This window comes from Grampus griseus (genome assembly GCF_964374135.1).
Source record: "Grampus griseus genome assembly, chromosome: 12".
In the NCBI taxonomy this organism is placed as follows: domain Eukaryota; kingdom Metazoa; phylum Chordata; class Mammalia; order Artiodactyla; family Delphinidae; genus Grampus; species Grampus griseus.
The window spans coordinates 1,912,683-1,934,096 of NC_139006.1; the positions used below are offsets into that span (position 1 = coordinate 1,912,683).

Genomic DNA, 21,414 nt, shown 5'->3' on the forward strand with positions numbered 1-21,414 from the left:
GGTGCGCGGGAGGACCAGGCCGGAAGGGTGCAAGTCCCTCCCTCCCTCTCTCCCATCGGCCAAAGCAACTTTCAGGCCGGCCTGGTTTCACGAGATGCAGGAACAGGTGTGACGTCCCCTTACCAAGCCAGGGATACACGCGGCGAGGGGATCGATGCTCCCGGGGCAGGGTGCTGGAGAGCTGATGGACCGCATCCGCTTTTCATCTGTCGAGGGTCACAGCAGTGGCCGCACCGAGAGAAGAAGCCGGGGAGCAGGGGTGGGAGCCAGGGGGTGGGTTAGGAGGGATTCTCCAGACACGGGATGTGGGTGCTTCCCCCAAGGCAGGAGCAGAGGGGACAGAGAAGCGGTCAAGTTTGTGTCTATTTTCAAGGTGAAATCAACAGGATTTGCTGACAGCTTGGCCGTGGGGTATGATAGGGAAGGGCCCAGGATGATGCCAAGGGCTCGGAGGCGTATTTGGGTGAGGGATGGAGCCATTGGCTGTGATGCAGATCATTAGGGGCTTGGACTGGGGGTCAGGGAACCCCCTTGTGTTGGAGACGGAGTGCACCGTGAGCAGGGGATTCTTGGTGCGGGAGAACCTCCGTCCTCACGCTGGGGACCACCCTGCTAATCCTCAGGAAGCGGCTTCATTCAGTTATCAGGTGGCGTGAAAGGCAGGAACAGTTCATTGGGGTTAAAGTGTGAAGCTCTGAAGGCGACCACGGTGTCCTGTCCTTTGAACATCTGGTGGTCACAGTCGTCAACTAAATTGTGCTGCCTTGTGCCTGACACCGTCTTCTTCCAAGTTCTCAGAGTGATGGGGGCAGAGAGGACATGCCATTCGGTAAAGGAAGAGCGTGCATTTTATGTTGATGTGGTGTCACAGAGCTCTGGAGTTGGGCCAACACGCGTTACGCGTCTGTCTGAGCTGATAATTACTCCATTGATCACGTCCATATGTCGGCTTTTTTGTTTCCAAATATCACTGATGGGCCACGTGTCTTCATACTGATAATTCAATTTAGCAAAAGACAATGTGCGCCTTAAGGTCTGTAATGGGTTATGTAAAGCAGGAGTGCAGCAGCACATCGATATGTTAATATTTTTTTTCAGCGTCCTTTTCTGCTCTATCAGGGGGGCCGCCAAGTAACTTTGCACTTGAACAGCCAGAAAAGTAGGACCAGATATGGTGATAGACCTTCCAGTGTAATAGCCCTGATGAAAACCCACACATAAAGATGTACTCAGGACTTCCCTGATGGTCCAGTGGTTAAGCCTCTGTGCTCCCAATGCAGGGGGCCCGGGTTTGATCCCTGGTCAGGGAACTGGATCCCAACATGCATGCTGAAACTAAGAGTTTACGTTCCACAACTAAGGAGTCCCCATGCCACAACTAAGACCCAGCGCAACCACATAAATATTAAAAAAAAAAAAAAAAGACACATTCATGCAACAGGTATTTATTGAGCACCTAATATGTGGCAAACACTTCCTAGGTGCTGTCCTTGCTTCTGGCAGAGAGTTGATAGACAGATTGATGTACGTATCGGGGGGTGACAAACACAAGGGGTTAGAGGGTGATGAAGATGAAAGTGCTACTTTATATTCAGTGGTTGGGAAGGTCTCACTGATTATGTGACATGTGGACGGAGACCTGGGTGAAGGGAAGAAGACAGTTGTGAGAAGTCTGGGGAAAGGATGTTCCTGCAGAGGGAACAGCAGATACAAAGGGTTGAGACAGAGGGCCTGCCATGTCTGAGGAACAGAGCAGAGGCCAGAGTTGCAGAAATAGAATGAAAAGGGGGATAGAAGGTTAAAAGAGGAGGCCAGGGAGACAAATAACTTGAGGTGTGGAAGGCCAAGCCCCCTCCTCACTCTCAGACACACTACCTCCTTTCCGGTCTTTTCCTGGGGTGCTCCAGCCACCGCAGGGCCTTTGCACTTGCTGTGTCTGCTGTCTGGCTTGCTTTTGTCCTGGTTACCCTCCAGGAGAAGCACAATATGGGCAAGTTCCATATCTTTTTTGCTTATCGTTGTATCCTCAGTGCCCAGCCTGGTGTAGAAAAACCGTACAATAAATGTTTGTGGGCTGAACGAATGAGAGAGGGAGGTAGGATAGTCTCAAGTCTGCCTTGCTTACAATAGCCAAGAGGTGAGCCCTTCGCTTTGCAAAGGCTTCAGGCATATATGCCCTTCCTAAGATGGGCTATCCCCTGGTGTCGAGCCACAGCCACGTTGATAAAACAGAAATTGCGTCATGTCCCCACTGCTTACCGCCCCACCAATTGCTTCTTACTGCACAGAGATGAACATCTAGACTCTTTCCCGCAGGACCCTGTGCTCTGTGGCCCCCACGTAATCCTTCAACCCTCATCCTACCATGACCCCTTACAGCCTGGAGCCAGCTACAGTGGCCATCCCTGTCTTTCTGGAACTTACTGCACTCACGTCCACCCCAGGGCCTTTGCACTTACTGCTTCTTCCACCTGGAAGGCTGTTTCCCTCAGCACTTTGTGTTTCTGACTGTGGGTCAATTAATTAGGTCTTGGTTTCGTGTCACTTACTTGGCAGTGACTTTCTTGGCCACCTTATCTGTGATAAGAAGTTGCTATCACATCCTCCAATTCATTTTCTTCCAAGAAAACTTATCTTGCTGGTTTTAATTATCTGTATATTGTTTGTTTTCTCCTACCAAAATGTAGCCTCTTTGAGAGAGACTTTGTTTCAGTGCATAGGACAAAATCTGACATCTAGAAGGCACTTGGTAAATATTGATTGATTGATTAAATTAGTAAATGAATGAATGAGTGAATGAGTGAACGTGTGAGCGAGAGACCGCATGATACTGACATGGCCTGTTACTGCAGACACCTTCTGCCATCGTGGAGAGTAATGGAGCAGGTGAAGGCTTGTGGTCGAGGAAGCTTGTCTAGAAGGGTCACTTCTTTGGGGCTTACAAGTGCTTCTGTAAAAATGCAGCCACAAATCAAGCACAGCCTCTTTCTGGCAGAGACTGAGATTCTCCAAGAGGACAAACCACAGGAGAGTTGGTGATTTCCAGCCTCTGCTCGGCCCAGGCCGGGTGACTGTCTGGCAAGGGTGTCCCCCCACGGAGCTCCCCACCTTCAAGCCCAGCACCCCCTGGGTTAGGTCTCGGCACAAGTGTCTGACCTTGTGATGAACGGAGTAAACCAAGCTTCTTGGACTCAAGGATTCTGGAAAAAAAAAAAAAAAAAAGCTGGTGTTTTCATGTAAATTTCCTGTTGCCGGATATTTCGGATCGTCTAGACCCTTAGCATCTTACCAGCTCCACGGAAATGGAAGAGGAACGTGCGAAGCTCCGGGTTTTGTGTTTGATCGGAGCGCATCCTGCCTCTCTTCCCTGCGTCTTCTTACTCAGGACCCGAAAGATGGCTGCATTTGTCAGATGCAACAGAGACGTGTGTCTCTATTTTAGGACAGCATTAGCATCCTGGCAGGGAACGATGCCACACTCCAAGTGTCTAACTTACACAAGAGAGGTCAACACAGAGACCGTTTCGAGAGGCGTGGGCCGGGGGAACCGACAGGGGTGGGAAGGCAGAGAGAGACCAGCAGAGCGGGCAGCTGTCCCCCCCTTCCCTGGGCCTGCGGGCAGTTCCTGGAGCTCAGTGGGAACCGCAGTCACGGAGAAGCTACTGGACGGCTTTGTGTGGGGATGAAGAGCGTCCCCCAAATTCACATCCACCCAGAAGCTGTGAGTGTCACCTTTTTCGGAAAAAAGTTCCTGGAGAGAGAGAGTGTGTGTTATTCCGTCCCATCCCTACTGATCCACTGGGAAGCCCCAAATCATTTAAGTATTTGGACATCTCCAGTAAGACCGTGGAGTGAGGTATTTCAAGGCTGACTTTCACTTAATTTTAAAAAACCATGAGTTAATCAGGGCCATCCTTTTCCTTGACTTCAAGGACCCCTGAGCACTTTGTCGACCGGCCGTGCTGGCAGCAGGTTTACAAGGGAACCTTTGCAGCCCCCTTTCCGGTTATCTGACCAGCACGCAGTGCAAATTCTAGAAATCTGACCCAGGGCTGTAAAAATATTTTTGATTAATTAAACTTAATCCATTATAGTTTATGATTCAAAGACAAGGGAAAAAGTATTCTGGACCAGATTTTGTTCTCACAATCAACAGATTAGTCAATTTCAGTGACGATAATCTGACGCTTATTTTGTGTTAATGAACAACTGATTATCTGGGATGAATAAGTAACTCTCGAGGTGACAATCTTCCCTTATCTCCAGCTCCTTCCCTCTTCCCCTCCCATTACTTTGCATCTGTGCATGGAGATTCATCCTTATACCTATGAACACAAACCTGCCTGCGGTCATTGTCAGGTTTAATTAAGGTTTTGGAGTTCATTTTCTATGTGCTGATACTCAAATGCCAATAAAACCCTCCAGCGTTCTCTGAACATGAGAATAATGTTTAGGGCTCCGTCTCCAGCAAAACCCTTGATGTGAATAGATGATAGCTTTATCTGGATGTTCAGAGACGAGCGAGAAGCAGGAAATGTATTGATCTTCATTCTCCGCTCCTGTCTCCATGGGGAGAGATTTAGGTAAGAGGCACCGCCAGTTCATCGGCTAGTGCTGTGGGACACACACGTGCCTTCTTTGCATCCAGCAAAAGGATGGGACGAGATCTCATTCTGAGGCTCGGACCCACCCCCCCCACTGGACCCCACCATGGAGTTGACGATTTTCTCCGTGCAGCAGGCAGCCCAGTTCTTTGTCCTCTGCTGGGATCCCCACCCAGCGCTTCAAAATTCTGAGCTACTCAGCATATGAAGTGTTCAACTTCACTGATCATCAGGAAAATGCAAATTAAAGCGACAGCGAGATGCCGATCTCTTCATCAGATGAAGAAACTCTTAGGAGAGACAGTGCCCAGGGCCAGCGAGGAGTGGGGAGCAGGCACGCTTACACGATGCCGGCCGAAGGTGAGGTCTTTCTGGCTTCTGGAACTGTCCATGTTCAGCTCCAGCATACTCTTCTCCCTCAGTCTCCCTTCTGGGCGCGCACAGAGACATAAAGCTCCCACCGTGTGCCCCAGATCTTTATTGTAGCATTAGCCATGCAACCGTGATGTTCACCAAAAGCAGACCGTTCAGGCAATAATTTAAAAGTGAGTCACGTCCGTATCTAGTGACCAAGACATGTAGTCAAGTGAGGGCTTCAACACGTCCATTTGGACCCACAGCTGTCCAGAACTGTCCAGAACTGAACCCACAGCAGGGCGATCACCTCATCTGTTCCCAGATCTGCCCCTCTGCCTCACCTCTCACCACCCCCAGCCCCTCGCAACCCTGCAGCCAGTGGACACACGCCAAGCTGGCTCTTGCCTCCAGAGCTTTCCTCAAAACGTTGCTTGTCATCATGTAGGTCTCGGCTAAAATGTCACCTCCCTGACCGGCTTGAGTAGAATCGGTACACCTGCCTCTCTCCCCTGCACGTCACCTCGCTTTCTCTCCTCTATCAATCTCTGAAATTCTTATTACTTGCCAGCTACCTTGTTTAGTTTCTGCATACCCTTCCCCAGCAGAATGTAAACTTCATAAGAACAGAGATGACCTTTGACTTACTCGTTATTCTATCCCAGACATCGAGTATCTGGCACAGAGTTAAGTGTTCAGCTAGGGTTAGAGTTAGATTGTTATTTTTACTAATGTAATAATTATGAAAAGAATAATTTCACAATTATTAAATAATTAATAATTTAATAATTATTAATTATTTTTGCATGAACGAAAGCACGTGTCCAGGAGGTAAACTCCATTTCAGCACAAACCCACAGGCCCTGAAATAAGAAGCCCAATCGGAGTCTGTTTCCCTGTCTCACCATCTGCCCAGCTGCTCCAGCCGGAGGTGTGCGATTCCCTGTCCCTCGTACTGGCCGTGCAGTTCATGGAAAGTCCTATAGATTTAAAGCAAGCCATCCAGAAACCTCCTGAGCCAACCTGACTGTCCTCAATTTCTACTCCTGCTGCCTGAGAGCACACAGCTTGCTCAGGTTCTATTAAATGTTCCCTAACTTCCTGCCTCTTCCTCTCCTCTACTCTGGCTCCCCTCTGATCTTTTCTCCATACCACAGTCTTTGCAAACACAGATCCCCTCATGTTATACCCTGATCCACATCCTTGCATCCTTGCCTGGCTGCCCATCGCTCTGAGAATGAGGATGACATTCCTTCAAGGCCCTGATGGTCTGGTCCCTGTCGGCCCCCTTGGCTTCCCCTCCAACATTCTGCATCTCTCCCCCCATGCCAGTCACACCAGCCTTCCTTCACCCTTGACCTGGCTTTGATCCCTTCTGCCACAGGGCCTTTGCACATACTGCTCCCTCTACATAGAACGCTTTGCTCTTCCCTCTTCTAACCAACTCCTATGCATCCTCAAAAATCCACTCGTCTGTCACCTCCCCAGGGAAGCTGACGTCCCCAGGGCTCATCTTTTAGTGATGGAAGACTCTCAGCATTCAGCACTTCTCTTTCATGACACTTGTCACAAGTTTGCAGTTTTATAGCCTTATTTAATTAACCCTTATCCTTACCACTAGAAGGTGAATTCCACACAAGCCAGGACCACTTCCGTTTTTGTCTTTACGGTGTTGCTAGCACTTGTCACATACTTGGCGCTCAATAAGTCCTGGGTGGATGAGAGAAACAGAAATGGTAAGTAGCTGGGGAGATGTAATAGCCTATTTTTCTCCTCTTAGATCCTTTAAAATATGTATGACAGTTCAAAGAAAAATTATAACACTGAGGGTTTTCAGTGTGTATGGATGTAATAATCCATGGGAAGACAGTGACAGAGAGAGAAAGTAAAGATGCTGAGACAGTGGTGGTGTTTCTACATTCCACTTGGAGTGGCACAGTTTAATTCTGAATAGATTATTTTAATTTAAACACGTATATTGAGACCCCTGGAACGACCACTAAAAGGTATATAAAAATATATAGTCACCCAATAAATACCTGAGATGGGATATACTACGAAGCATTCAGATCATTGGAAGGAAAGCAGGAAAGGCGAAACAGAGCGATGAAAGGAGAGGGAACAAACAGAAAACAAAAAGAAAGGGAAAACCGAAATCAACGCTGACCCATAATTGCATCAAAGGTCATTACTGTGCAGGTCACTTGGAAGCTCATATCTCATCTGGTCCTTGCAATGACCTTGGGAAGGTTGGATTCTTCTCCTTCACTCGATAAGTGAAGAAACTGAGGCTCAAAGAGGTACACACCTCACCTCCGAGCACACAGTTTATAAGGGGTCGAAACGACATTTGAAGGCAGGGCTGGCTGACCTTATGCCCTGCACCTGGCTGGCCTCAATCCCCAGGCCTGGCAGGCAGGGACCACTGGCACATGACGAAAACCGTGCTTCGGAAAGGTGATCTTAATAACCCTGAGTGCCACTGTCCCATGTCTCCAGAATCCGTCAGGGTCAGATGCGCAGGAGAGAGGCTTGTCTGGAGGCTTAAGGACAGACCAGGAATCAGGAGAGCTCCAGTGTTTGATAAGGGGGCTCCTGACTTCCTAATTTTTTCCAGTTTGAGAAACCAAGATACTTCGGCTAAAATATATTTTGGCTTCCATGGCTCTTTCCCACACCGATCCTCATTAGGAATGAGTCTGACTTCCACAGACGGGACAGGGAGTCATAAGGCATAGAAAACACACGGCTTTAAATGCCTTCTTCCTTGGTTTTGAAGACATGAACTCAGTAAGAGCTGTGTTCTTCCCACCGGGTGTCTTGTAAAAGGGAATCGTGGGCACGGAAATGCTTCATTACTTCCGCCAGGAGTACCAGATCCCATGAATGTGACGTTAGGAGCATCGCTGTTAACTCCTGTTGAGGGAAGTGAGTCTTTCCTGAATTTCGTTACCAGGCAGGGCAGGAGCCAAAGCAGAAGACAAACCCCCTTTGCTCTAACGCGGCTGAGATGACTCCGTTTGCTCCACACTCGTTCCCACCGTGTCACATCTGAGCTTTCCCGGGGAAGCAGCATCTTGACACTTGGAGGCTACTTGAGCACTCGTGTTAATGCCGACATCCGGCTATAAATATCACCGCGTTAAAAATACATCCTGCCACAGGCAAAGCATATCAAACGGGCACTGCTCGCTGGGGCGCACGATCTTCAGGACTTCTGATGTGAAATGCTCCCGTGGAACGTGGCCTGTGCCCTTGGCATTGGGAAGAGGTTTGTAAAAGGAAGCAGAGGCCAGACCTTAGGAATTCGGTGGGAGTTTGTCTTGGAATGAAAGCCGGGCATTTCCAGACTCTCCGCAAGGACCCATGGGCCCCTCGTGCTCCCAGGGACAGCCTGGATCATGACGGCTTGTGGAATTGATGCCAGCGATGATGATGTAAATTTCCTCCCTGGAGAAACGCCCAGTGCTCTGCGCACTGGTCACGTGGCCAAGGGCAGCGTGTCTTCGGTGGCCTGAGAACCCCAGAGGGACCTGAAGTAGCTCCAGGAAGTGTTCTTGCGTTGACTTTCTTGCCAAGTCTGCTGGATGTCAGCACATCCCACAAGTCAGGGTGGGGTCCTGCCGGAAGTCTCCCGTAGAGCAGACAGATGAGTGGAGAGAGTGTGAGCACAGATCCGTGTTCAAATACGGCCTCATCCTTGACTAGCTGGGCGACCTTGGGCAAGTTACTTAACCTCTCTGGGCCTCGGTTTCCTTCGCTGTAAATGCGAATAAAATATTTCCTGCTTCAAGTGTTGTTGTGAAGATTCAATATGTTATATGTGTTAAATACTTAGCACAACAGTACTCGAGAACTTAGTAAAGGTTACACGCTTAGACGAGAAGGAAGATGGTGCTGCCTGGGGCTAGGACCTCGGGCAGGACACTCTGGGAAAGGCATGCCAGCAGTCTGCTTATAGAAACAAGAAGGACGTCGATGTCCACCAGGTGTACCACCTGCAATAAACACCAAGGAGGCTTTGACCGCGGGGGCCACACACACGGTATCAGGAGCTCCCGTGAAGGCTCACGGCTGCCCACGTCTCTCCCTCCTTCCACCCGAACCCTTTCCCAGGGTGGCAGAGCTCCAGTGCGGGTTTAAATGTGGTCTCTGTTTCAATCCTCTGGCCTGGCCACCATCCAGCCCAGAGTTTCACTGGAACCCCCTTGGGTGGTTCAGATGCTGGACTCATGGGTTTCAACCTCTACACACCACAGGTACCCTGTGGATAAGAGTGATCTCCTTGAATAGCGAAACTTGCTGCCAGTGACTTTGATCTTAGGACTTTGTTTCCTGGCCCCAGGAGAGACATGGTACCCAGCACCTGCCCCAGCCCCACCTCATTGCACCCCACTCCACCCCCGTGCCCTTGCACCCCAGTTTATCCTCTTTCTGCTGCTGAGAAGTTGTCATTCTACTTCTGGAAAGCTCCTTTGGGTCTCTGGCTGCTTCTTCCCCAAAACAGGGAATTGAAAGGACTCCAAAACTGTCACGATCCACCAGCTGTCTCTTTATTTTGAGAAACAAGACTAAAAAGTTATGAAGGTTCAGTGCATAAAAATGAGACATTATAGAATTAAGTAAGTTTTGTGGCAGTCGTAAATGCTGTTGAAAAATATTGTAGTGAGGACCATTTGGGATCAAGTTCATGCCAACCTATGTCAAATGGTTTTAAGAGAAAGAAATAATTGGTTTATAAAGTGGGAAATATGAGCGAGGTTAGGCTTCAGGCAAGGTTGAATCAAGGTGCCCAGGTGATGTCACCAAGAACAGTCTCTCTTCATCTTTTATCTCTGCTTTTTCCTGTCAGTCCAGTTCACAGGCAGGCTCTCACCAAGTCACGTCAAAGATGGTACCCAACATCTCCTGGCTTGCATCCTACCAATTTAGTCACCACGGAAGAGGATGTCTCTTTCTTTCCTAATATTTCCAGTAAATGTCTCATGAAACCAAAATTTGTCCCTTTGGTCTAGCTTTGGGCTCATGTGCCTAGAAGAGTGTAGATCACATGCAAACCCCGGAGCCAAGGGTTGGGGTTACTCCCTGAAAAACGTGAGGCTGAGAGTAGGGAAAGGCTGATGTCCTTGGGATAATTCAGGATACTGCTCTCATTTGAACAGGAAATACATGCGGGGCAGAGAAGATTAGCAGCTGTCCATTGCAGAACAGGAAGTCAATAGGATGAGAGTAATTGGGACAAATTGGAGAAAGTGAAGTTTGAGTTAGGCTTGGGGCACAGGGGGATTCGTGAATATTTAGGAGAAAATCAGGCCATTCAGGGAAGAGGGAACCTCCTAATTGAAGTCAGGGAGGCAGAAATGACCTTGAAACGTTACTGGGACATGAAAGCTAGCCCAACCCTGGGGTACTTGGTGGCCTGCCAAGGGGCTGATTGGCAAGCTTGGACAGTGAGGGAAGTGGGGACAGCTACAGGTGTCAAAGTCACTCAGCCACCCATCCATCCGTCCATCGATCCGTCCGTCCATCCGTCCATCCATCCATCCATCCATCCTTCCATCGATCCGTCCATCCGTCCATCTATCCATCCATCCATCCACTGGACATCTTCACAGTAACTGTGAAGGGAAGGTGAAAAATGAGACAGAAGGATGTATTTGTTTCCATTTTTCATCATTTCTAAAGTTTCCAGTATTCAGCAGATGGGTGTATGTCAGAAATAAAATGGAAAGGTGTTTGTGTCTTGTCCCATTTCTAGTAAGCTCTCAGCCCGCTGGGCTTTCAGCCTTTGGTGTTTGGGCAAGAAGACTTCCTAGACAGAAGGCTGGGGCCTGGACCCAGGGATTGTCATCCTTGAACTTTTTCCACCACTCTGCATAAGCCCCAGGCTTCAGGGCTCACTGAGATTGCACGTCTGTGCCCTACCTTCCAGGGGAGGAGATAATACAGACTCATTAAAGCAGCTCTCAGTCCAAGATCAACTACACTGAGAATGAAAGGAACAACTTTTCCTAGTTGGGAAGAAGCATCAAAACCATCTTTTTTTTTTTTTTTGGTAGGAAAAGTTTCAAGCAAAGTAACGAAGGGGTATTAAAACAAACCAGTGAAATTGTGGGTAAGTAAATGAAGCCATTCTCAGGCTGTAAATGTTCCGGGACTGATGAATCTTTACTTTGCAGGGTGTCAGCAGAGTTCAGATTTCAGTGGGTTTTCATTTTTTTCTTCCAGTTGTCACAGTAAATCTATAAAGCAGATTTGAATCTAATTGTAAAAACTCAAGTGAAAGAAATATAACATTTCCCCCCAAAGTTACTTAATTCCCTTAAGATGCTCATTTTGAAAGACTGCTAGAAATGTAATGTCAATTTGGAGTTGGCTTCATCCTTTTCCTTCAGTCTCTCAGCCAGATTTCAGTTGAAAGGCAGACGGCAATCTAGGTGTCTTCAGGTGGAGGGACTTTAACGCAGAGGATTAGTTACACAGGCAGTAGAAGAGCTGAGAAGTCAAATATGCACTTGGAGATACATCACCTCTAAGGCTGCGGAGATGGGGGCGGGGTGATGGTCTTCCCAAGGGCCGGAGGCTGAAGCCATGGGTGAGGGCTGCCCAGCAGGAGCTAGAGCCCCAGGGGAGGAAGAGCCACCTCTGGAGACAACACGGGAAGCAGGGAGAGGGAGAAATACCTGGCCTCTCGCTTCTTCCCACCTTCTGGTGCCTCCAGTTGGCCAGTCCCCAAGCAGCAGGGGCAGGGCCGTCTGGGAAATGTAGTTCTCTGTGAGCAGAGCAGGGAAGGGGGAGGAGTGGATCTGAGAGCATTAGGACAGTTTACGGCACACACCAGGGTTACACCTGAGTTGGGGTTGGGGCCACATGATACCAAGAGGTGGAGGATTTCATCTCCCACCCACCCATGCATGCATATGCTGAGATTTCCACCATTCTGTCCAGTTCTTATTATTTACAAATAGGCTTTAAAAATCCACAAGCCACAGTCTAACAGTTTTTTCCCATCATTTTGGAGACAAGGCTTAAAGTTACATGACATCATTGTAAAATACGAGACCAAGGATTGTATCAGTTTCAGGTGTAACATTATGATTTGATATTTGTCTGTGTTGCAAAACGATCACTGCCGTAAGTCTAGTTAACATCCATCACTGTACCTATAGTTACAGAATTATTTTTCTTGTGATGAGAACTTTTAAGATCTACTCTCTTAGCAACTTGCAAGGTATAATTAACAAAAGGACTAAAGATTACTTGTTTAGTCGTATGAGTTCATATTGACTCTTGGTTATGCCAGTGTAGTGCAGAAACCTCTGCCGGGTGGCTCAAAGCTTTGTTTTCTGGACTCACCTGTTAGCCATAAGTTCTCTAGGGTCTCACCTCTCTGGAACTTTCCAGAAAGCAGAGCCAAAGCCCTTCTCTCCGGAATTCACCAGTGTCTATGCACGTGTGAGCCTGTCTGTCAACCTCCGATGAAGCACTGTTTTTCTGCGGGTGAGGAGGGACGTTCTAGTCTCAGGTCGTTCTCACAAGTAGTTCATCGGTGTAGGGCTTGTGCACCAAAGCCCGGGAGGGTCCTTTTTTCTGCCCTTCACCCTGTGCACCCTCCCTGAGGCAATGAGTGCAGAATGGACCTGCCATCTGGTTGGGACGTGGGGGAGGAGTGGAGGAGAAATAGAAGGAGAGACAGAAAGAAATATTAATATCTCAAAAATACGAACCTTGTAACGCTGTGGTTTTCTATGTGTGTTTCAACGTAGGCATATCTGCTGGCTCTATTTGGAAAGTCAGTGCTGTACTGGACGAAGCAATAGCATATCCTTATGCCAGGACATATGAGTATGTTGAGTGCGTGCGTGTGTTTTTGAGGCTTGTCTGTTTCTCCGCTTTAGCTGGTTCACAGATCTTACTAATGTTCAGCTCGCAGGTCCAACCCCATCCGTCGCCTGAGTTAATTTTTTCTCTCCACCGTCCACCTAACTCCACAGATTTCAGCCTTAAAAACCAATCTCTCTCTTATTTTTAGTTTACACTTTTTCTCACCATCCATTTAACTCTACTCTTCCTCAGTCTTCAAAGCCCACCTCCTAGAGGACATTGGACAAATGGGTGACACTCACCCTACCGGCATGGTTTCCCTCCGGGAGAGTTAGTTGATGTATCTGGTTCACAGTTTGGTGAAAATGTGGTGAGAATTGTATCTCCTCTAGTCTCTCCAAAGGCAGAATCTAGTTTCCTGACAGCCTCAGGGTGGATCTTCCATCCATAAGCATTGGTTGAATTCCATTTGGCAAACGTGAATCCGGCTTCTACCGCCTGTGGAGTGTGGGCATGGAAGAGACATTCAGAGTCCAACTGAGAAAGTGAGAGTTACACAAAATAACTCAGAACAGAGCAAAGCCGCTTATAGTCTATATGCAGAAGAATAATAATCGTGCCTATATAATAATAATGCATTATATGCAGAATAGTAATAATGACAGTACATCTGTTACATGCAGAATAATGATGGCTACCATCAGTGATGGAGAGACCAGAGGTGAGGGTGGGCTGGAGCCACGGGGAAATGTTCTGCATAAGGGACTTCACTGTCCTGTCATTTATGCCATCCCACTGTGTGCCAGAGACTGTGGTAGACCCTGGGGCGTATCAGCAGATGGAGATGAGTTCTCTAACCTCGTGGATCTCACAGATTAGCAGGGGGAGGGAAGACATAGAATAAATAAACATATAAATAAACAAGATAATCTCTGGAGGGGATACATGCTGTGAAGGGCCAGCCATGTGAAGATGCAGGGACCAGCATTTCAGGCAGTGGAATGGCATATGCTAAGACATGGGGGTGGAGATGATCTTGACGTGACAGTGGAGCTGACCAGAGGCCAGCATGGCTAAGGCGTAGTGAAGGGATTAGGCAGAGAAGCGGCCCCATCACAGAGGAACCCATCAGCTGCAGCGAAGATTTTGAATGTTGTTCTAAGTGCAGTGGCAGTCATTGAGTGCTGGAAGCAGAAGACAGTGTATTAGTCAGGGTTCTCCAGAAACAGAACCAGTCGCATATACAGAGAGAGACATGGAGATACAAGAGGAGCTTTATTCTAGGAATCGGCTCGTGCAATGATGGAGGCCGAGAAATCCCACGATCTGCCTGCCAGCTGCAGGCTGGAGAACCGGGAAAGCTGGTGGTGTAAATTCAGTCCGAGTTCAGAGGCCTGAGAATTCAGGGGCTGATGCCGTAAGTCCCAGTCTGACCCCCAAAGCATGAGATTCAGGAGGCTGATGTCCTAGGGCAGGAGAAATAGATGTCCTGGCTCAAGCAGAGAGCGTGAATCCCTCCTTCCCTCTGCCTCTCATTCCGTTCGGGTCCTAGGCAGATGGGATGGTGTCCTCTCACACGGGGGTGGGGTGGGGACCATCTGCTGTCCTCAGTTCCCCAATTCAAGTGCTAGTCTCTTCCAGAAGCGCCCTCCCAGCCACACCCAGAGGTCATGCTTTCCCAGCTCTCCGGGCATCCTTCAGCCCAGGTGAGTTGACAGAGAATTAGCCATCACAGATGGCCGTGTTTGGGAGAGAGCACCCTGGCCTCTCTTGGGGACCTGTCAGGTAGCAGGACCGATGGCAGGAAGACCAACTCCAAGTCTGCTTATGGTCCGGCCGAGGGGTGATAACGGCCGGTCGGGCAGTGACGGCAGTGGACACGGAGAAAGGAGCCAATCCAGGAAGGGTTTTGGTGCAAATGCAAGATTTTCTAAAGCCTTGGACACCGAGCAAAGGAGGGAAGGGGGCAAGAGTGACTCCTGGCTTTGGGCTGTAGGAACTGAGTGGCTGGTGGGGTCCTTGCTGGAACGGGGCAGCTGGGGACACAGGTGGCTGGAGAAAGAAGGTCAAAGTCTATTTTGGACAGGCTGAGTCTGAGCTTCCTCCTGTACGTCCACATGGAGGTGAGGGGTGGACAGTTGGATATGAGTGTAGAGAGAAACATTTCATTTGGCAGCGTGAGTTTGTAAACAGCAGTTAAACTGTGATGTGGGATAAGATCCCGTAAAGAAAGAATGTCAGCAGAGCAGCGGCCACTCCAGTGTCCAGAGATCAGACAGGAGTGGAGAGGAAGAGGGGACACCAGGCCAGCGTGGAGATCCCCGGGCCAGGAGCGGAGGGTGTTTCATGACCCTCCGCCATGTTACATGTTACATGCTGCTGAGACATGGGGTCCCTGGGCAGAGAAGTGACCGCTGGCTTGGACAGCAGGGAGCCCCTTGGTCATCTTGGCAGGAGGCTGCCGGCTGAGTGGTGGTAGGGGAGCCAAGGTGAAGAAGCTTTGAAGGGCGAGTGGGGTGTGAGGTCGTGGAGACAGTGAGTAGAGACACCCCGTAAGCAGTGTGTTGAGAAAAGAAGCAGATACATGGGCAGCTGCTGGAGGGGAACATGGCTTTGAAGGGACAGGTAGGATGTGGGAAGATGCAAAAGAAACTAAAAAAGTTCCCAGCTAATCTTGTCCCCCGAGCTGCGACGCCCATCATAATTAACCTCAAACACCATGTCCCTCTGAGACAGGCTGAGACCTGGACCCTTTGCTGCAGTGCCTGCGCCTGGACAAATGTCTCCTCAAGCAATAAAATACAAAGAAGCTATAAGGGACTAAAAATAACTGTTTGCATCTGCAGTTGGGGCAAATTATGGATAAAAAGATACAAAAAGACCCCCCCCAAAAAATCCAACTGCTGCTTCTGAAGAGCCTGGAGGAAAAACAGGGTGTCAGGAGCAAAAGCAGGGCACTGCGCAGGGCCCCTGCCCTCAACACCACCTAAGCGGTGCACATACCACCTAAGCTGTCCTCTGCCCAGCCACCTGGACCCACGCCTACCCTCACCCCAGATAAGGAGCCGGCAAGGGAACCTGTTGTTCGTTTTTCGCTCCCCGCTGCTGCAGCAGAGGCCCCGCTAGAGCCTTGCGGGAATTTCTCGTCCGGCCTTCTATCAATCTCTGTTAATTAAGGAGCGCCAAGAACCCTGATCTGTAACACCCCCGAGGGGCATAGATTTTTACACACTTTCCTTTCCTGAAAACTACTTTATATTGACTTGGTCCCTCAGCCCGAGGACAGCTATTTCCATCCCAGCTGTTCCCATGCACCTGACCTACACACCCCCGTCTCCCTTTTGCCTCTAAGCAAGGAGCCCGCTAAGTGTCTGTGGCCCCTCTGTCCTTCAGTGACCCCGATGCCTGCGACAGCACACCTGGAGCAATTTTGTATTCAGTTCGTCTTTCTAATGAATCCTCGTAAGGAAGATGGTTTCCTTCTTTCCACTAATAACTTCCCTCAAAGCTAAATAAAGATTACACAGGCTGCGTTTGGCACTGACCACTTCCGGAATAAACAGAAGGGCAAAGATTAGCTGGAACGGCTGCCTAACTGTCCATCCCAGCCAGGTTCGCTCCTTGGGAGCCTGAAAAAGTGGATCTGCCCCGGTAGAGTTTCACGGTGAAGATGGCCATGGAGGAGAAGTGGCCTGAGGCCAGCAAAGGGTCAGTGGTCGGGCGGACCCTGGCTCTGTGGTTTGCCGTTCTTGGGATGGCTTCCAGGCTCTGCTGCAGCACCCTGTGTGGCCTTAAGCAAGGCGCTCAGCTTCCCTGAGTCTGCGGCCTGTTGTAACGGTGAGCACAGCACACAGCTCTCAGCACTGGGTGAGACAGGGCCTGGTACTCAGTAAGTGCTTACTGAATGGTAGCACATTTTGTTTAACTGCACCATCTTACCAATGCCATCATCCTAGTCACTCACTGCCTTGCTGGTAGAGTCCCTGGTCACCGAATACCTTCTACCCCGACCCCCCTGCCCCGTGCACCTTGAGTTTTATACTGAAGTGGCATCACGTGATACTTCATAACATGATGCTGCGTTACGTGATGCTGCGTTACGTGATGCTGCGTTACGTGATGCTGCGTTACGTGATGCTGAATTGCGTGATACTTCATAACGTGATGCTCTGTTACACAATGCCAAATTACATCATGCTCTACCACATGGTACTGTATCACATGACACTTTATTACACGAAGCTGCATTACAGGGTCCTGCCTTACATGATACTGCATGAGGTCCATGGGAAGGGGTTTTCTTATATTCAGAGTGAAAGGTAATAGGCTTCATAGATGCCAGGTACTACCCTAAGTCATGTCATATTCAGAACCCCTTTTCGAAGCAGGTGTTCATTCCTAATTAACTAATCAACATTGTTAACTACCCATCGAAAAGTTGATCCATATGCTAATAAACAGTTCATCCCGAAGAAGGAAATGAAGCCCAGAGAGGTTAAGTCACTAGCTAGAGGCAGCAGAGCTGGGATTTGAACCCAGGCAGTCTGGTTCTTGATCACCTCACCCTGCACTTTTATTGACCTGAGATACCGGAAACACACCTCCACCATCACTGTCCCTGCAAGCACCTGCTGGGGAATGTTCAGAAAATTCCCAGAGCTGGGCCGAGGCCAGTGTGGCTGGAACAGACTGGGTGGTGAGAGCTGAGTCCAAGGAGTCATGAGGGAAGATCACAACGGATGGCTTATTTACTGAGTGACCTGTCCAGGGCAGGGACCACAGCCTGAGACAGGAGCCTGTTTACATCCTAGGGAGGGGAAGCAGACAGTGGGCTAGTAAAGTGTGAAATATATTAGATGGTGAGAAGTGCTCTGGAGTGAAATAAAGCAGGGTGGAGAAAAGGTTGCTGCAGGGGGGTTGGTTATAGTTTTAAATATGGCTTCACCGAGAAGGTGGTATTTGGGCAAAGCCTGGACTTTGAGAGAACAAGCGCTTCCAGTATTGGGGATGGGGGAAGAGTGTGACCGGCAGAGGGAACAGCATGTGCAAAGGCCCTGAGGTGGAAGTTTGCCTGGTCTTTGGAAAGAGTAGGAAAGCCCGGGTGTGTGTAGCAGAGCGGGAGAGGCGGGCAGAGTGCAGCCTCACCGCCATGGCAGCACTGCGGTCTTACTCTGTGTCATGAGGACCACTGAGGGGCTCTGAGCAGAGGAGGGGCACGACCCACCTTCTGGGTGCAAAGACCCCTCAGCCTGCGGCGGCCAGGGGTTGGCCTCAGGGTGGGCATCTGGCCAGTTTGGGCCAAAAAGACCAAAGGGGAAATCGTCAGGCACACTCTGGAAAGACGTTCCTCCTTGAAGTGATGGAGGATTAAAGGCTCCCTTTCCCTCCTGTGGGACATTGTCCGCACCAGAGAGCGGTGTCTGGAGCAGGGAACCTTCTGGAAGCTTCCTAGGAGCTCAGTGCAGCCTCCGTGCTCCACAGTCCTGTTAGCAGCCTGGCTCAGTGCCTCGGCTCGGTGGGAATGGGCGGCATCCAGGCGCCATGCTGTTCCCACGCCTGGACTCCACCCACAGCCCTTCCTCGGGGAGCGGGGCGGAGCTCCGTCACCAGCCTCTGGTCTCCGCTTCTTCTTGGGGAGGCTCCGGCCACTTCAGTGAATACTGCCAGCCTCTGCTACACCTGCAGCTCCGTAGCCCCCCGTCCCACGCCGTATTTTTCTCCTTAACACTTAGGACCACCTGACACACTCCACATCGTTTAATATACGTGGGTAGGGTCTGTCTCTCCCTCTCGAGTGTAAACTCCAAGAGACTTGGCTTTGTGTGTGTTTGTCTTCACTGCCGTCACCTTCAGAACCCAGGGTGGTGACTGACACATGACAAGTACTTGGTAATTGTTTGTTGAATGAATGAATGAGTGAGCGAGTGAATGAGTGAGTCTTCATTATAGTATTGGATTGGCATTTCATCACAGGATTAGGCTATGTGAAATAGCCAGTCTTATAGGTCAAAATGATTGCATATCAACTTTAGTGGTTCAGCCTAACGCTTCTTGTTGCAATTGACATTTCCTTGTTTATTTGCTTTGCTATGTCCTTTCTTACCCGCTCGCCCAATTAGAATGTCCATCCGTGGAGGCAGGACCCTGTTGTTCTTGATGCCCAGCGTCGTGGCACATGACAGGTACCCAGTAAATGTTGGTTGAATGAATAAATATACAGAAGTAAATGAATGAAGGAATGGAACAGAAATAACTCCTCTCTAGAGCGAGAAGCCTCACACACACGGTCCCATCGACCCTCTGACAACCCCATGAAAGTTGGTGGAGGATAAGTACTAATGAACTCTAGTGCCCTTAAGAAGAAACCCAATACCAGACAAAAGTAATATCCCTCTGAGTCGGTGAGAAGTGTTTGTGGAAGAATTTCCAAAGCTTCTTGGAAGCTCAGAGAATTCCTGACATGTTTAAAGGCTCTGGGGGTTCGTCTTAGTGTTCCTGAAAATGCCTGTTGCCTTGGGCCACCGGTCGGGGAATCAGGGTGGGTTGGTGGTCGGCAGGGGGGAGTCGAATCTGCCACAAGAGGTCATTAGAAATTGCTAGGCCCAAGTTGGTAATCAGAGCTCCGCAGGGCCGGGAGAGCTGTGTTCAAGACTGGCTCTTGGGAAGCTACGTAGCAATAAGCCCTCTCCTGTCCAGGAAGGCGAGGCGCAGTCAGACCAGGAAGGCTGGAGACTGGAGCAGACGCAAGAAGTTGCATGTGTGCTGTTTCTCCTCCCGCCCACATAAAGACACAAACGGCCCATTCCAGTCCCAGCTCGGGGCAGGTTATAGTCACTGACAAACACACCCATTTCCACCTTTTCAGGGGATTTGGTTCATGTTTGAGGGGTTCTAACTTTCCAGGATCCTGGGGTTCTGGTGAGAGTTTCCATAGCAACAGTGAAACCAGCACTCGTCCACCGAGGGGCTAAGAAATTGCAACTTCCCAGGGAAGTGAGACAGCAGAGGGGCTGCAAGGTTGTTTAGCCCCAAACTGGAGACAAAGCCAGAGCGTGATGTCGCCACGCATGTAACACGTGCAACACGGGCTGCAGGAAGACTTCACTTTTTAATGCAAAAAAAAAAAAAAAAAGTAGAACTTTGGGATGTGAACCTGCAAAGCTTCCTCATCTGTGGTTAAAAGTGTTGAGTGCCAAGATCTTTCCCGGAAGGAAAGAGCTTTTGGTGGCAGTGGGTGGGATGGACTTGGGAAAAATGGTGAAGAGAATAAATTTGCCTCTCTGCCCTTATCTCTCCGAGACCCCTTCCCCAGCCTGGGGGATAAAAATAAGTAAAAGAATTAAAACAAAATTTAGAAGTAATAATAATAAGTCATCAACAAATTCAACCTAAGGAAGAAGGTATGTTAGGGTCCCTTCCCCATTATATCAAGGTATCTCCTGTCTGTATAACAGGGGTCATGCCCTCGGATGTCAGGTCACAGGAAGGTGAGACTGGGTCTGCAGGGACAGCGGCAAAAAGGAGGCGTGTGCTCGGGAAGGGAACAGCTCTGACTCAGCCTCTGCCAGCCCCTCCGGGTGGGACACATCGCTAAAACTTTTGGGAAAAGATCCAGATTTTTGAAATGTTGATTGCTAAGCCATCTTTGGCATAGATCTCGTTATAAAAAAGAAATAGGAAAGAAAGAAGAAGGGAGGGAGGGAGGGAGGGAAGGAGGGAGGGAAGGAGGAAGGGAGGGAGGAGGGGAGGGAGGGGAGGGGAGAGGAGGAAGCTGAATCCAAATGTTGTGCATTCCCTGTGATTCTGCCTGTGTGAAAGTCTATCCCACCCACGCCTTTTTTCTACATGGTGTCATTTCTCATGTTTCCTCCCCACCAGGGTTCACAGGTGGTCGCTGTTAGGGCCGGGGAGGTCCCGGTGTCCTGGGATGCTTGCTGGTGGGTTCTCCTGGGGGATGACTTTGGGTGACAAGAAATCATCAGAGGTGGGGAGAAGATGCTCCGATCAGAGGAAGGGTCCAGCCCTGGGACTCCCTGCCTCGGTGGGACCTTTGCAGAGGGACAAATGAGGGGGCATTTGGACTTGCTGGGGCTGAGCACCCCGCTTCCCCAGGGCGAGCGGACAGGACCAAACCCTGAGATTCAGAGGCTCCACGGAGGCGTCCGATTTGAATCCCAAACAGCCACTCACCATGTGTGACAAACAAGGAAAACTTGGTGTGTCAGTTTTCCCATCTGTAGAATGGGGCTAGTTACAGTACCTCCCTCCTACGATTATTGTGGATGACATGAGTTAAATGGTAGTAAACAGCTTGGAACAGTACCCCTATGTAGGGAAAAGTCCATAGGTCTTGGCTGGTATTTGCAGAAGACCTGGGGGAAAAACACGGAGAGAAGGGAGGATTTTTTCCAAACAGGAAGAAGAGAGCTTCACCTCCACAGCACGGGAACCTGCAGCTCTGCTCACGTGCTCCTGGCATGTAAACTAGAAAATGTGAAAACGGGGGAGGGAGGCTTGTGGGTGTGAGGGTTTCCCCGGCTGGTCCCTGCTGCCCTCGGGAGAAGCCGGGGATGCAGGCGGTGAGTCAGAGTGGGGAGCCGGCCGTGGGGACCCAGGACGCAGCTCCCTGCCG

The 21,414-nt window shown here is 49.6% G+C and overlaps 1 protein-coding gene across 1 annotated transcript in view; it reads left to right on the forward strand.

The window, feature by feature from the left end:
- The window catches only part of RIMBP2 (RIMS binding protein 2), a 203,268-nt gene that overhangs the window by 107,017 nt on the left and 74,837 nt on the right, over positions 1-21,414 (forward strand). The gene's annotated exons all lie outside the window — the stretch shown is intronic.